Source organism: Ambystoma mexicanum, chromosome 3q (assembly GCF_040938575.1).
Source record: "Ambystoma mexicanum isolate Mex_15411 chromosome 3q, UKY_AmexF1_1, whole genome shotgun sequence".
Lineage (NCBI taxonomy): Eukaryota > Metazoa > Chordata > Amphibia > Caudata > Ambystomatidae > Ambystoma > Ambystoma mexicanum.
Genome location: NC_090926.1, coordinates 62,934,704 through 62,948,436, shown reverse-complemented (window position 1 = coordinate 62,948,436; position 13,733 = coordinate 62,934,704). Strand labels below are relative to the sequence as shown.

At 44.4% G+C, this 13,733-nt stretch overlaps 1 pseudogene; it reads right to left on the bottom strand.

Moving 5' to 3' along the window:
- LOC138447933 (TRPM8 channel-associated factor homolog) overlaps positions 1-12,793 on the bottom strand; it is a 223,073-nt pseudogene extending 210,280 nt beyond the window's left edge.
- Positions 12,794-13,733: the final 940 nt, after the last annotated feature.

Sequence of the window (13,733 nt, the reverse complement as noted above, 5' to 3'; positions counted from 1 at the left end):
AGCGTCGTCCCCCCGATAACAAAAAACTGGGAGTACCCAATTTTGAAATACAATACCAGATACTACTTGTTCAATTGATCCTTCCACCCGCATTGCTTTCAAAGCTAATCCCCAAGTAGTCATAGTTCGAGACCTGCTCAATAACTGAATCCTCCGAATTAACTACGGCACAGGGTACTTTCTTTGCCGTGGTTTTATTTTGCTCGGTTTTGATTTCCAAACCATTATTAATACAAAAGTCACTGAATATTCTGAACTGGTCTCTCAAACATTTCAGTGTTTTTGAGATCAAAATCTCATCTGCGAAGAGGATTGCTATTTCATCATTTCCCGAATTAGGAACTTTATCAAACTCATATAGCAGATATTGCAGTCAAATGCCCAGTTTCTAATACCATTTGCCCTACACTGTGATCCTATACCAAAAACTTCAACTATATGCCAGATTATGCCTCGGTACAGCAATGTTCCGACTCCACGTGCCAGAATTTGTCTGAGCATCTTCCAGGAAAGGCAATCATTTGCCAGGCCTTGCCATCGGACACCCAGTAATTCATATGGTTTGCTTTGTAATACCATGATTAATTTCATACGCTTACCAGGGCTTGCCATCAAAAGCCAAGGTTCTTGCACAAGTATCAGCCATGGCTTCAAATACAAAGGTATTTGAAAGCACTGTCAGTTATTTTCCTCAAAAGACCAAGTACATGTACCACTGATAGATATTCACTAAAAAGGACCGGGCAATGGCACCCTTTGCTAGGTATGGCCAGGTAGTAGCTGGGAGAAGAGGGTTGCATTCCTATTCTGTGTTCTACTATACAGCCCACATCCCTGGCCCTCACAGAGGGTTCTGTCACCATCTTGGACTGCATGGCAGAGGTAGCTGGGATGCTGCCCTCCTCACCCAGTTCTAGCACTTATTAGGAGCCGAGCACAGTACCATTCACTCTGCCCAACTGAATACTGGACCAATTGCTTCTGGCAACAGAGCCGGCATAAACAGGTATGGTCGCTTTTCAGGTCCCAGTGCAATTGTCAGGGATCCCGAGGAGAGGGCCTGGTCAGGGGTAGGTCGAGCAGCAGTCAAACCGCAGGGTGCCATTTTGTTTTCTCACCAATCTCTGAATACAGCAAGGGGAAGCACTCCTGCTGCCTCACTTCCTTTATTTTCATAAACAGGTTCGTGGAGGTGTACATTAGGCCTCTGCAAATCCATGTATGCCAACATACATCATTGATATGGCCATTTGCTGGAGCAAGCTCCAGGATAGACCCCACACTAAAAAGGGGTATTCTGGAAAACAAGGTGAAAGCCGAAGCAGTCTCGACTATGACATGACTTCCATGATGCAGCTGAACACGCAACAAGGTGAGGAGATCACTACTTCAGCAGTTCACCAGCATTGAGGTGCATTGCAAACCGGACCCTTTATGTGCATTACATCATTTAATAGGTACAGCTCAGAGAAAGAAATGCCTGCAGTGTTTGCAGCACATGACATCATTGGTGCAGATCAAAACACTGAAGCCACGCCTGGCAAACAGTTTTAGTGACACTGCTCACAGAGAATAAATGTGCGCAGTGTACATTAGTCGTAAAGCTGAAACATTTCAGCCGTATCTGCAGTCACTGACTTCTACGGTATGCTGGAAATACAGCATCTGGGTGACAAATGTTGTGACGAAATTACAGGTTCCGGGTAATCATTTTATTACGTCACAATGGAAAAACACATCTTCCATCAGACAGTCCATCCGAGTTTTCAAATGACAATTCGATGTGCTGCTCCAGTGTGTGCTTAGCCCTCACGGTTATGGTCTGTGTCATCATCTGGGCTCAGTTGAGTTAGGGTTTGAGGGTTGCTGTATGAGCTTGGTGTGACCTGCTGCATTTGTGAGATGATGGGCTGTCTTCGGTTGAACGCATGTCAAAAGCGTAATTGCACAGGCGGAACCTTAGGTTTAGCTTGAGTATGGCCAGTTTGGGGGAGGTTCCCCAGATGTAGGTTCATGGAGTTCCAGAGTAGAGGATTAAGCTAACTGATGGCGTTCTCCCATGCGTCACAAAGCTGATCCTGGACTTGGCAACAAGGAATGTGATGGCCTCCATGTGATAAGCAGCAGACAGGCAAAGCATGGTCAGATGGTTGTGTACTTCTGACTGGAGTAGTGCCAGAGGACTGTAGTATTCCACGTCCCGAGGCTTTTTATCTCGAGGCCTCGAGCTGTGGTATGAGTGAATGTGGAATGCGGTGACGTGAGTAGGGATGGACGGTTGGGATGTGAGAACGAAGGTGGAGGCTGAGTACAGGGCGCCGGTTATTCATTGACTATCTTTATGTGCAGACAATAAAAAGAGTTTTACTGTTTCGGCTCGTGTCGCGTACTTCAAGGACCCTCAGTGAAAGCCACGAGTATGGATTCAGTGCCTCCGATGGGCCTTAATGCTGGCTTTGGCTGTACAGATCGTTTATACCTTCCATATGTACTCAGAGTTGGTGCATCTCCTCACCCTTCATGATTTTGCCTAACATGGAGTGGCAGCTAGTCATATCCTTGAGGTATGTTGTTATTCTAAAAGTGGGGTTACTATTGCCTGCTTCAGCCTCTTGAGAAAGGGTCTATTAATCAACTCGACCAATCAGGAGCGGAGGAGTGTTTAAGGTCCTTGATCAAGGGTGCAAGGGAAGGCTGTGCATGATGGCCCTTTCTGCAGTAGTGAACCCTTCAGGATGCTCACTAAAGAGAACATTGATGGAACGCTTTTAGTGTAAGGGGAGAATATGTATGGTTCATCTTAGATTGTATCTCGGGTTGCATTGACTTTGACTCAAGGAAGTATGGAAGATGCTCACAGTGCTGAGGTGGTTTGTGGGGTGCTTGTGGCCTCTTCAGGCCATGTCACATCTTCGGTGATATCAAAAACCTGATGGTCTTGGTTTCCCTCAGACTGATACAGAGAAGGGCTGAGGCAATGGTAAAAGGGGCAAGATCCCAAGTCCCCTTATTATTTAGCAGCTCCCAGTCCCCAACTTACTGTTGCCTGCTGCCTAACTTCTCTGTAATCGTTCTACTTCATTGTGGATAGTTTATGCATCTTGTGTGATTATATATGAAGGTAATGGACATTTATCCTTTCACATCCAATAATGTACATGGTATATGGTCATGGTTATGGTTATTGCCACCTTTGCAACATTCTGAATACTAGACAGAACTAAAATCAACCCATGTTTTATTGGAAAAACGATTCTCTAACTTCTCTTCCTCTGGGAATGTCTCCTCCCTCTTGGGCTGCGTTTGCCAAATCTGAAAGGAGTTGGCTGGCACCTACATTCCAATCAAACTAAGCTGGGCCAGGACACAACTCTCTGCCCCTTGGTACTCTGAAGAGCTTCAGATTAATGAACATATGATGATGCCATTAGAGGAACAGTGGTTCAAGGTATACAAACCAGAAGACCTCCTAGCCATTAAAGCCTTAAGGTCCAACCGTTTAACCCCCAATTGGAGCAGCCCCTAACAGGAGCAAAGGTAATGGAATCACAAGAAAAAAAGTGAGGCTGTCAATTCTTCGTCAACAAAAACCAACATCAGGACATGCATTGAGTCATCTAGGCAATTATAACCCCTCCCCCCTTCACAATCTCCCCAAGATCATGTTTAACCCTGTATTGACTTTCTAAAACATTTGCTTCCCTAATACCCACTGAACATCATCAAACAACGTAAAAGCACACCATGACTGTGCTTCTCAGGATACTCAACTCCTCTCTTAGTGAAGGCACTATTCTAGACAGACTAGAAACAGGGTTCATATGCCCCTCTTAAACCACTGTCAACACTTTGGATCTGGCAAACTATCGTCCAGCCAGTAGCCTTCCATTCACTGCAAAAGTAATTAGGGTGGAAGACGCCAATAAACTACTCGTTAAAACTGATCGACTCTGCCTTCTTCATGGTTATCAATCTGTCTTCTGCCCTGAATGGAGCACAGAGACAGCCACCATCCAGGTGGTCATTGATACTTTTCAAATTATTGATGAACGTGAAGCATGTCTAAAATGTCTCCTCATTAACATGGTCAACCATCACACACTACTGTCCCTACCTACTCACAGAATGGGCATTGCAGGCACCATCATCAAATGTTTTTCCTCATATCTGTCTGAGACACACAAGCTCATCAGGATGGGTTCTCTGGGGTCCTCACATCAACTGATGTGCTGTTTCTCCCAGTGCTCCCTCCTCTCCCGTCCACTCAGCTATTTGAAATTAATGAATTTGAGGGGCCAAATGAAGAGAATTGAGGTGCAATACTGCACATTTTCCATTCTTCCTGTTTTGAAATTCTATGTTGGAAAACTGACCCCTACTATTCTCTTTGGGTTGGAATGTAATTATCAGGCCTTTGATAAAGATTGGGACAAGATAGAAGGTAAAATCTGGAGAAGAACCCTGGCACTCCCCAAGTGTATTCCCATTGCTTGTAAACGATATGAACTGGGTTTAACATCTTTGCTGGCTATGATGGAATGGAAGTGGGTCTCCATATATAGGTTAATTCTAGCTCCTCCGAAGTAATCCTTATTTGAGGAAATTGCATTGTCAATGAAGAGTATGAACAATCGTTTCTTGAATGAATTGAGGACTAAATGCAACAATATATTAGTCAATTATGATAGCTCAATCAACGTGCTAATCCATAATCCTATGAAAACAAAGGAATTATTGAAGTGTATGGATTGGATAAGAACGATAGGAAAAATGAGAGCTGCAAAAGTTTCTCCATCCTTTACACCAACTGACAAACCAAGATCCTTCTTGGCTCTGTATTTAAAGAAATCTACGAACCAGGGAGTTAGGATGGAATTCCTGAGATTCAGACTGAATCTTTCTTGACTTTAGAATTTCAACATATCAGAGAGAACAAAAAATACCCTTCTGATACTTTGGATAAATGTGACGCAAAGGTAAACCAATTTGTCATCTCCTCTCTGAATGACCAGGAACGTGGAACCTGAGCGTGAACATGTTTCTAAGGTTTGTACATGATGTACAAAGCTTGATACTCTTATGTTTTGGCAAAGACTAGCTTCTGGAAGCGAAATGTTTCTCAGCAGGGAGGTAGTCTTACTCCTAAAATAACTAAATCTGATTGGCAAGAAGGCCTAGGTTAAAAATGACGAACTTGAGGTATAATGGACCACTTGCTCCTCTTTTTTATTTCTTGCGACTAAAGCACAATAAAAAAAAAGTAAGAAAAAAGAAGGTAGCGGTCCCCAATAGATAGCCCGTCTCAGAGAATGCCTTTGTACCTTTCAAATATGGATTCAAATGCCTACTGCAATACAAATCCTACCAAGACAGAATTTGCCCTCCTCGAGAACAAAATGTTCAGATTTATACGACAACTCTCCAACTCCACTAAATCTCTGGGATTCATTGATTACAGCAACCTATCCTTTCAACAACACATAGCTAAAAAGACCTATAGGGCCTAGCATCAAATCGCTCTACTTTGCCAGATCAAACCCTTCCTGCCACTCCAGGACTTCCAAATGGCAGTGCAGGCTTTGGTAATTTCTCACATAGATGGTGGAACGCCCTACTAGCAGGGCTCCCAGCACATAACTGGCCGCCCCTTAAGGCGGCACACCATGCAGTGGACCACCTCGTTACAGAGACAAACAAGTTCGACCACATCTTCCTCACCCTATTCCAGCTACCAACTATGATCTTCCTAAAATCATGCATTCATCACCTATTGGGCTACCTCAGCCAGCACACCAACTTAACTGGCGGCTAAGTTAAACACCTGTGGCGGGTTTCAACATATGTGCAATAGGACTATTGCCAGACTCAAGACTAGACGGACCTGTAAGGCGAAAACTAGGGAACTGCTCCCTCCCTTCACCTGTTCCATAAAGAGCTGAAAACCTGGTTATTTCAGTCACACCTTGACATTACCTAGAATCTGAGACTACACGCAGCAGGCATGGCTTGACTATCTACAAATCAACACAGTGCTACCATGTTACCTGTATGTACACACACACACACACACACACACACACAATTGTGTTACTGTCTGCCTCTCAACTCTCTTGCCTGTTAATGTTACCCAGATACTGCTGTACAGCGCTCCGCTGCTTTCAAGGGAGGTCCCCGTCATACACATATAACATATTATATAATATATAGAACGGGGAAACTAAACTTAAAATGAATTATTGTCCCGCAATTACTGTGAAATTACTTTTTATAAACAAACATTGCAATATTTGAGGGCAGACTCAATGTTTCCTGTGTGCGCATGCCAGATAGTTTATTTTAAAAAATCTGTAATTTTTTTAAATCCAAACTTCAAAATCCCGAGTTGTGCTCTAGACAATATTCAGTACTCTGTTTCATAGATCATCACCGTATAAAGTTGAAATGAGGGTCCTCACAAATTGTTGATCACAGTGGGAAATTGTGTATTGCGAGAAAACAAACATAACATTATAGCCTTATACAGGACACCCCCCAAGTAAGTGCTCAAGGGAACCCTTGCTGCAGGACTAATGTTACACAGGCAGAAAACGACAACTGCAATTCTGAAAAATTACTCGCACTGTAGCACTCACATATAACACCATCACTACAATAATAAAATATTGCGCTCATTGCGGGAATGAAAGAGGTGCAGCTCACTCAGGTCACGACAACATCAATACCAATGGTAACGGCATGCTCTACACATGCTAGCAACATACAAAAACATTAAAATATAAAAATGTGATTCTCATGTAGGACTGAAAGTGCACCCTACTCAGGACAGGAAAGCCATGACTGAAATACCGAAAGTTGTCCCTCACTGTACAACTACGAAATGTGTTCACACCCTTGACAAAATTTGGCTTCGCACAGGACTGGATACCACCAATGAAGGATTAATAAGAACCCATGATTGCAAGACTGCAACTAGTGCCACCACACCGGACACCACCACTGTAACGTGACCAGGCTGCTGTACTAAAACACGAACACCTAACAAAGACAGGGCTCAACTGCTGCAATACTGGCAGGCAGCCTCACTGCAAGATTACAACATCGAATCTCATTTGGAGACAATGACTACATTGTAATACGCAGGGTGCTTACTTTTTCTTCTCTTTAACTTACCACCTACCACCCACAATTGGCACCTGTATGTTTATTCCATTTATTACCCTCTTTCAGCAGTGTGACATCCATTTACCAACACTCTTCTGCATGGCACTCAGCTAGCCCCTAACCCGATTTATCACCATTGTTCCCACCTGAACACTTCTAACCTTGTTTGAAACTGTGTGGAAGGGTATTGTCAAAGAATTTCCCAAAACCAAGGAGACTCCACCCATCACCCGTCCCTTGACATTCCTTGAATCCATCCAGCCAAATAATGTAAGTAGGTGTTTTTACAAACGGCCTACATGGTATTTCCCACAACCCTTTCCTTCATATTGGAGTCCATTGACTTTCTTACACTGGATGTCATGATAACTTTCCTAAAGTTGCCAGCCTCTTAAATAGATAATATATTTATTTCCAACATGCTCCATAAAACATCTAAATATATAAAATGCTTAGGTATGTTTCCTTACTCAGCTGATGCAAATTCATAAGTGTTAGATTGCCTCTGCTGACCAAATGGCAAAGTGCACCTCTGTGTGCCCTTCCACTTCAACAGTAGCTATAATTGTAACAAACCGAATGTACTCTGTTCTATATGGTCACCTTCTCTTTCCGCTATCGCAAACATTCGGAAAAATTTGAAGTTACTTATTTCCACAACCACTACTCTTCACACAGTGTATGGCGGTTCCAGTGTCAATGAACAGTTAATTATCAGCTCCACGTTTCAGTCTCTAAAGAGTGAAATGCTGTAGGACGAATGCCTGCTCACGAGCTAAAGCTACAAGTAGATGCTGGAATTATGCTACTACTCAATCTTATGCCATCACAGGGACTCTGCAATGGAACAAGGTTGACAATTACGTGTCTACAAAGACGCATCATAGAGGCCCACATAATCTATGGATTAAATTTAGATCCTGTTCTTATACCACGCATACCTCTCATTCCATGTTCTTATACTGCGCATACGTATCATTCCGTCTGAAATATGCCTTTCAAAAGCAAATACAGTTTCCTATAAGTTTAGCCTTTTCAATTACAATTAATAAGTTACAGGGACCTGTGCTCCCTTCCTGGAAGCGATCAGTGGTAATTTCGTTATTTGAGAAGGGGACAGCAGTGACTCCATGAATTACCAACCGATATTGACCTTTAAGATATGTTAGGACGGCGCATATTACGCCGAGAACAGCTAGTGATCAATAAAACCCAGAAGCTTCACCAATAAATTGCAAAATGACCCAGCTCCTTAAAAGTTCCCCTGCATTTTGCAGATCAACATTTTGCAGTGATATGTTGGTCTGAGGTTGTGTGCTGCCCTTAGAGAAGAACTAATAAAAGTCAGTAGCGTATCACTTCTGAACTAGCTTGTCACACGTTGTCCTGCCATGCTCTCTTTGGCTGAGTCAGGCATGCAGAACATTTTCAAAGGTCCAGATCACCCTTTAAATCATTAGCGAGCATCTAGAAAATGTATGCTCTCGACAATGCTAGACATTAATGAAGGGGTAGTACATTTTATTTCTGTGATAACAGCAAGGGATAGCTTGTGAAAATATCAATCTAGTGAGGGGTCTGCTTACTTCAGGCCTCAGTCCTGGTGGGAGGTACAGGCACGGCCTATCAGCTGATGCCAGGGGGGAAATAATCCCTAGGAGTGTTTTTTCTCATGCTCTTCCTGGATGACCACATTATGCTAGATGATATAGTGCTGCATTGTCATTTTGCCATATGGCACTCCATACGTTTGGCTGGAATTTGAGGGTATTACCATTATCCAACAATCCAAGCTCCATGAGAAGCAGGTCCATTGCCGTAGACCACTTGACACCCAAAATAGACTCTAGAAATGTCTTTACATTATAGAATAGCCCCAAAACCCACAGCCACATGTATGAACGATGACAACGTATTTGGCGTTGTATAGTAACGGGCCTAAATTCCCCAACTTCCCAGCATTTTTCATGGAAAATCTGTGGATACCGCCATTTGATTGCACCATCAATCTGGAAGATTTTAAAGAATGGAGATTCCTCCATAAGCGAGAGGCAGAGAGTGCACCTATGCAATTGAAGCAAGGCGTCTGCTTTACAGCAACCCCAACGATTTGACTGCGTGGCTAGGCTTGGAGCAAAGCTCTACTGTCATATCTTTTGCTATGTTGATGCTGTGCTTCTTGGAGCTAATGATATCCACTTAACTAGCAATTACTGCCTGCTCAGCCTTTGATGCCTTCCAGATATAAAATTGAAGTATGAAGCATTTTCTATCTATACTGAAGTATTGTGCATTGACTAAATGGTAAGGTCATCATACTCCAGTTTTTACTTTTAAAGTGTAAGTCGTGATACTAAGTCCCACCCATCTTCCTGTCTGTTGCTGATCAAAGAGTCTCTCTGGTTAATGGATCTCCCTATGTGGCCCCTGTTAAAGTGGCAGGTCCCCCTTGAAGCTGCATCGAGATCAGAGTATGTGGCTGCTGCAAACCACATTCTCATTCGTTATGAATGGGGTCCCTAGAGGGTGGCTTACTGTAAACAGCAGTCCAAAACCACTCACTGTCATTGATACTGAGGGCCGGAGCTGGCTTTAGGTTGACACAGTTGCACAAGAAAGGTGGTTGTGTTTCCTGTCTCCTTTGTTAACCTTTGCAGCCATGACCTGTGTGGCCCTGTGAAGTGCATTCTCTATTGGTATGTTAATCGCTGTCACCAGCTGCAGGGCCAAACAAAAGAGCAGTGGGGATCCATGGAGCCTTTGTTAATCAGGCTGGCCATGGCAGGGACAGGGTTGGTCCGCTCTCTTCCTGGAGATGACACAGTGCACTCCTGGCTCTCACATTCCAACTAAATATGACAGGGTGGACTGTTCCTGTAGGGTGTGTCCATCCAGAGTACACTGGTCTATGCGTTTGTCATGGCTTAGCCCACACATTTCCTGAGGTTGGTCTAGCATCATTCCATTTAAATAAAAATTTCAAAAGCCCAGTCGAGCGAACGCCCACTATGCGGATGGTCGAATTCCTCACAACTGAATTCCATTTGAAGATATTTAAATGTGTTACCAAGAAGCTATCCTGTGGTGTCCCCCAAGGGTCCCCTTCGTCAACCACTGTTTTGATCATCTGTGCTGTAACTTTGCTGCATCTAATATAAGACATGGGTGTTCATGCCAATTATAATGTGATACACCCCGCACCCTATTAATTCAGCTAGTCCTCCCAAATAATGAAATTGGCTAGTAGAATGCTTGGAGAAAAAAATAAATAATCAGGTTGAGGTGGGTCACCTAGCAAACCTAACCGTGGAAACAACTGAGGTGATGTCATTTCAGTGCACTGTGTGGAAGTTTATTAACAAAAATAAGAGGCTTGGCAGTCTGTATTTCTGTGACAGTGTGTATGCCAACAATGACCACTTTTAATATGTATACTGGTTTGTGTATGTGGTTGGTGTTATCAAATGTGCATTTATCATAGAGCCAACGCAGAGTTCATACATGCTTTTCGTTCTGTACAATATAAGGTTTTACTAGAGTTAGGCCTTTCTAATTTTGTCGCTTTAAGTTGAAAAAAAATGAACAAATCAAATGAAAAAATGTGCATTTAAAATTGTAATTAAAAGAGTACAAGAAGTAGTGGAACCTCTAAATAAATAAATAAAACGAGACTATTGAGTTGCTTCTTTGTTCATAATATCAGTATTTAGATAATCGTGATGCAGGGGCTCCTCTGTGTGTTTACTGAAGTCTAGTTACCGGGTGCAATCCCTGTTATTACACCTGGTAACTCTTCCCCTGTATTCGACAGTCCCTTAGGTAAATACCGTGCCATGGTTACTACCTTCTGTGGCCTAAGAGCGCCGTAGTGTTTATCACCTTCAGGAGACAGTGCAACACAGCTATGCTGCTCCAGCGTTGCTTCAGCTGCGCCTCTCCTTTGCACACTGGACCCTGTGCATCACACAACTTCGGTGTCACAACTCAAACATGCATGATGTGCCTGGGTTCTTGTGAGGCAGCCCAAAATCACAACAGCAATGTGGCTTGTGCAGGACAGCAGTGGAAAAGCCCAAATCAGCAATGATTCAAGGCCAAACCCTCAGCAGTACAGCTCGCAGCGCTAGCATTGGGCACCGAAAAGAACTTCAGTGCATTTCAGACACATTTCGGTCTGTGTGGTGTATGACGTAAAAACGCAGCTGCCATGAGTGCAGCACGCACAACTTCAGTGTTACGGTTCGCGCACAGTTCAAACACACTGGCAACGTGTGCAGCACATCACATCAATGGTACCACTAACGCACACACAATGGATGCATAAAGCCGAGAGCCTCAGTTGAACAAGGTTCGTGTACCTGGGGCCGCTAGGGGCAGTGGCAGAAGCCCCACCATGCTCTGTAGGGCAGCTGTCGACTCCTCTACACGAACTCGTCCTCCTAGGCCTGTTGGTGACGGGATTACTTTTAAAGAAGCTAATGCTTTTCTTATGTAAAAATAACGAACTCCGCACCAATTTAAGACTCTCGCTCCCCGCAAGTAAGTGCACGGATTCAAATCTGATTCCAGGTCTGCGCGTGTGGGCCGTGTTCCTCAGCAGCACGGGCCTTCGCAGCATAAGCAGCCCACACACCCACCCTCAGCATATGATGGCACTGACTGTAGTAGTTTCTGGCATGAAACTCGACCTTTTGGGGACAACATATACGTTTTCTTTCTTTTCTATATCAAATGTGCTTAAATAAAATAAGACTTTCTATTTATTGGAATGATACAACCAAGTTTGGGATGGCACCTGCACAGGGTTGACGGATGAATTCCTGCACTAGAAGGGTGGCAACAGCAACAGGGGACATGTCCTTTCACCCACACTTTGACAAACCCTTACACCCTTATTAACAATCCCACCATTGTTTTATTGTGAATGTGACTGCATCTTTTCCCAGCTCGCAGGCACGGTCAGCAAGATATCAAGCATTGCTACTAAGTCGATATGGTTCTTTTGCAGAAACAGTTCTAGATATCTCTCAGTGGGTACTCACTCCATCACCAGCTTCACTGCTGGCACCTCTGGGGTAATAGGGAATACCCCTCGCTCGCCTTCCCTGGCTAGGATGTGGATGCCGGACACACTCACCACCTGGTTGCCTGGAAAGTGCGGGATCGCTTTTCCAGCGCCATGCGTGTAGCCTCAGTACCAGGCATGGCCACCGATGAGCAGTCCCCCACCGCGCTTCAGAAAGCTGATCATCTCTTTGGCTTGGCGATCATCGTAGGCGGTCATGCTGTACACGCCATAGGTGTCCGAGAAACTCCCACTTAGCTGGCCTGTGATGCCTGCCTTGGGCAGAAACTGTTGCAGGTTGGCGAGGCAGGTCTGGACACCCACCACGGCAGCATTCTGCATCAGCCGCTCAAATTTGGAATTGCACAGATAGCTCTCGTGGGTGAGCACCACTACGCTGCCCTTGCCATACCACAATGCTGCTGCCAGCACATGGCCCATAGAGTTCACCAGTAGCGGGAAGGGTTGATATCCTGAGAACAGCAGATGGCAGGGAATGGAAGTACTGGAGAAGTCCAGCGAGTCTACTCCGTTCACCAGGACTCGGTAGGCCTCAGCAGGAGTCATGTTTGCGCTCCTGAGTAACCGCAAAGATGAAGAAATCTGAGAAATTAGCAGAGAGCAGCGCTTAAATAACTGAGGAAGGACACATTTAATACATAATTGGAGGTTGAGATTGAGAGCCACCCTGGCACATCAGATGCAGCTGTAGGAATGAGCTAAGAATATACTCCTAGAGTTGGCAGGAGTTCTGGGCGATCACCTTGCACCCAGGGCTAGTTACAATCCACGGTGATGACTGCACACCTGGTGCGGCCTCATAGTTCGGCTCAGGTGGGGCTCTGCACAGCTCTGGTACAACAAGTTATTTCCAGCCATGTCACGTAAGGATCATTCGTGTTTTGGGAACAGGAGAGAAGCGACAGAAGGTTGTGCCATAGAATAGGCAGGAACAACCTCTGTAGACAGCAGCTGAGGGCCTAGGGACAGCAGCAGACAGACGTATCCAGGCTCACTCAGTCTCAATAGTGGCAAATCCCAATGGCCCGTTTCACAACATTGCAGTCCTGTGCCTCATGACCTCCGTCTGCTGGAGCAAGGACACAGCCCCACGAGCAGGGACGTCATTTGGGGATCGCAACTGCGACCCTTGAGGTCTCTCTTGCTACCCCTGTGGTCGTCTTTGCTACCACTAAAAAAAAAGTTTTTTTTTTTACATTATTTTTTTTTAAAAGATGTAAGCCCATGGACTGTGCCCAACACCATGTGGCTCTTTGTTTCTGAAGTGGCTGGCTTTCTTGTTCAGACCTCTTAACAAAAAACACAGGGGTTCCACAAAAGTAACACTTTGAGCAGTGACCCTGAATAAGAACGAACAGGGATACCACATCATTTGTCTATCTGGAATTCTATACAATGATTGCTACACTCATTAAAGGTTTATTTCAGGCACACTTCATGGGGTGAGTCACTGATTTAGTATGTTCTTGAACACCTCAACTCAACC